Genomic DNA, 3,629 nt, shown 5'->3' with positions numbered 1-3,629 from the left:
CATGCGCACACACATGCTTGCACACACGCACACGCGCACGCACACACTCATGCACGCGTGCGCACACACTCGTGCAAGCGTGCAACACATTCATGCACACCCCTACACGCATGTGTGCACACACATTCACGCGTGCACACATTTTCATGCACACACCCACACATGCACGCGCACGCGCACACACATGCTTGCACACGCACGCGCACACACTCATGCACGCGTGCGCGCACACACACATGCACACACAGACACACCAAGACTCAGAAAGGAGCTCTATGCTACTATATTTCCTAGAGCCTTGTGGCTGCCTGTTGTTTCCAGCAATCTCATCTTTATGAATCAGGTGACAAAACCCACTAGTTACCAGGCGGGGGAAAGAAAACAGATGCTTTTCCAGCCAGGCAGCGTTGAGCTGAGCAGTTTGTCATTGTGGTTAAACCTCTTCTGCCTCCATCAGGGCACGGCACCTTGCAAAAAAAACCAAAAACTATTACTGATTTCTCTCTCTGGGTTCGGGGGCTGCTCTGGTCCTGAAAACTCAAAGCCACGGCCAATAGGAAGAGTGTAATTTGTCTGTTGGGTACTCAGCCTGGAATAGGGCAATGGGGTATATAGTAATGCTGTTTCCAAAGCGCGAAAGCATTATTTCCTCTAGTCGAGAGAGGAAGTGAGCCCTCCCCTTGCGCGCTTGAAAGCTTCCTTGAGAAGATGTGAAGTTGCCTCTAGAAGGCAGTGGAAAATTAATGTGGTTCTAAGTAAGCCAGAGTGCCTTCAAAAAAGGCTTGGAGGCGTGAGATGGGCTATATAGCTTCACAGAGGCTGATGTTGATTAAAACATGGTTATAGACAGGTGACTACTATAGGATTTCCTTAAAAAGGCATGTATCTGCATGTGTGTGTGTGTGTGTGTGTGTGTGTGTGTGTGTGTGTTTCTGTAAAAATATAGAAAAAAGAATAGGAAAAATACACTCCCCGTTAACACAGGAAGTAGATGAGAAGCAGGCGGGGGCGGAGGAAGGTGTATGTGTCAGAGAGAGAGGAGGGCAACTTTATATTTTCACTCGTATATATTGCAATATTCTTCCTTTGGTTGTGGGCTCTAAAAAAAAAACAGATTAAAATTAACTTGCAACAACAAACAAACAAAAAGCCCTCAAGGAATCAGCTTTATAATAATCAGAAAGCCTTATAGCTTCTAAGAATTAGAAAGCCCCAGGCACAGTGACTTCCTGGTTTGGGCATTCCTAGTTACATCATGTTTGGAAACTTGACAGAATTCTTGTCCCTAGACGGTAGATTACTTAAAACGGTTATTGGCACTTCCTTGTTGAACAAAAGGGACACATTCGGTTCCCTTGCTCTCTGTCCTCTCTCCCTCTCTCGTACTCGGCTTAAAGTTATTAACCTTCTTTTTTTGAGAAATAAGAAGCATCTAAAATGATGGATGGTTTTTATAATGTATCTTTCAGAATACACAGCCTACTCGCCTAAGACCTCCAATTATATCTTTGCGGATATAATTCCGCAAATGATATAAATCCGATATAAAATCGGATCTCTTTCAAAGACCAAGACAGGGAGGCAGTAGATCCTGGAGGGGCCTTTAGATTAGGCACAAAAATATTTGGCCTTTGGTTAACCTGCTGTAAACAACCTGTTTGCCTTGTCACTTTCAGATGGTCATTTCGTAGAAGTATCGCTAGATTGTTTGCGGCTTTTTTTTTTTTTTTTTTGGATTGTCTGTTACTTTTGTCTGATTTATTCCTTATAAATCTGTTAAATAGAAAATAGGAGGTGGGTGAGGAGCCTGGGGAGGGTGGGATGGTGAAAGGGAGGAGCACACCCACCGCTATTTGCAAGATACCAGGAACTCAACACAAGGTGGCTGGTGACAAGCCCCGGGTTGAGAAGCGTTTCCAGCTTGCGGGTCTGAAACTGGCGTCTCGAGGGAGAACAGCATGCTTCATTACTGGAGCTTTAATCGTCGGCGCTGGAAGAATAAATGACCAGCATGGGTGGATCTTGATTAGGATTTGTGGAGCGGACACATTATTCTCTCAAGGCTGGGATTTCTAACTCTATAGGATGCACCACTGGTCGGAAAAAGTTTGTCTGTGTCCCTCGGGTTTCCAGATTTACAGAATAGTACCAGAAAAGCTTATTTGCACCCACCTTTTGGCATATGCTTCTATTAAATGAGAATCTTGCAAGAAACTTTGCTTGTATTCATCAAATGAGATGAAGATGTCCTTTGAAATGATCTTAATATAAGATTTGGTTGCTTCTTCCAAGCATTATTCTCCTATTATCTCTTTAAAAAATTTTTTTGTTTAACGTTTATTTATTATTGAGAGACAGAGAGACACAGAGAGTGAGCAGGAGAGGGGTAGAGAGAAGGAGACACAGAATCTGAAACGGGCTCCAGGCTCTGAGCTGTTAGCACAGAGCCCGACGCGGGGCTCGAACTCACAAACTGTGAGATCATGACCTGAGCCGAAGTCGGTCACCCAACCAACTGAGCCACCCAGGCGCCCCTCTTTTTTTTTTTTAATTTTTTTTTTAAAAAAAAAAATTTTTTTTTTCAACGTTTATTTATTTTTGGGACAGAGAGAGACAGAGCATGAACGGGGGAGGGGCAGAGAGAGAGGGAGACACAGAATCGGAAACAGGCTCCAGGCTCTGAGCCATCAGCCCAGAGCCCGACGCGGGGCTCGAACTCACGGACCGCGAGATCGTGACCTGGCTGAAGTCGGACGCTTAACCGACTGCGCCACCCAGGCGCCCCTTTTTTTTTAATTTTTAAAAGTTTATTTATTTTTGAGAGAGAGAGACAGAGTGTGAGCGGGGGAGGGGCAGAGAGAGGAAGACACAGAATCCGAAGCAGGCTCCAGGCTCCAAGCTGTCAGCACAGAGCCAGATGTGAGGCTCGACCTCACGGACCACGAGACCGTGACCTGAGCCGAAGTCGGAAGCTTAACCGACTCAGCCACCCAGGCGCCCCTCCTATTATTTCTTATTGGATCATCATAGCAACCCGGAGGTGGTCAGAGTTAGCAACCTACACGCCATAGAAACTAAACTCATGCATGTAAACCATTGGCCAGAGAGCAGTTAGAATTCCCAATCTCTTTTGCTCAACACTTTCAGTAAAGACAGGCATACATTTTTTTTTTTTAATCGGATGTTATGCAGGTGGAGTTCAGGCACCTCCAGGGTTCCTCTCATGCTAAAGGTTCTGGAAAAGTCCCAAGAGCACACTAAAATCCAAAGAAGAGGTTTACCGAAGCATGAGTCACCCTAAAACACCTACTTCGGACTTTGAGGAAGGGACTAATTTTCCCTCTGTCATCAGGTACACAGCAGCAGCGTTTGCAAAGCCCCGCCAGCAGCTTGTCTATTTATACTTTGTTTATTACCCTAGGTGGCTGTACAGCTGTGGATTTTTGAGGACCGCACGAGGCTGCTGTGAGTTAATAATCCCGGACAATCGCAGGCTCTCTTTTCCTCCAGAGGTGTGGCTCTTCGTTTACAGAAAGGAAGGCTGAATCACAGAATGGAAAACGGTGACACACAGCCCATCTCCAGCAGAGCGGGAAAACAAAAGTATGGCCGTTCCCTGCTTCACTTTG

The sequence above is a fragment of the Leopardus geoffroyi genome, chromosome A3 (assembly GCF_018350155.1).
Source record: "Leopardus geoffroyi isolate Oge1 chromosome A3, O.geoffroyi_Oge1_pat1.0, whole genome shotgun sequence".
In the NCBI taxonomy this organism is placed as follows: domain Eukaryota; kingdom Metazoa; phylum Chordata; class Mammalia; order Carnivora; family Felidae; genus Leopardus; species Leopardus geoffroyi.
Note: the sequence above shows the minus strand (reverse complement) of the source record.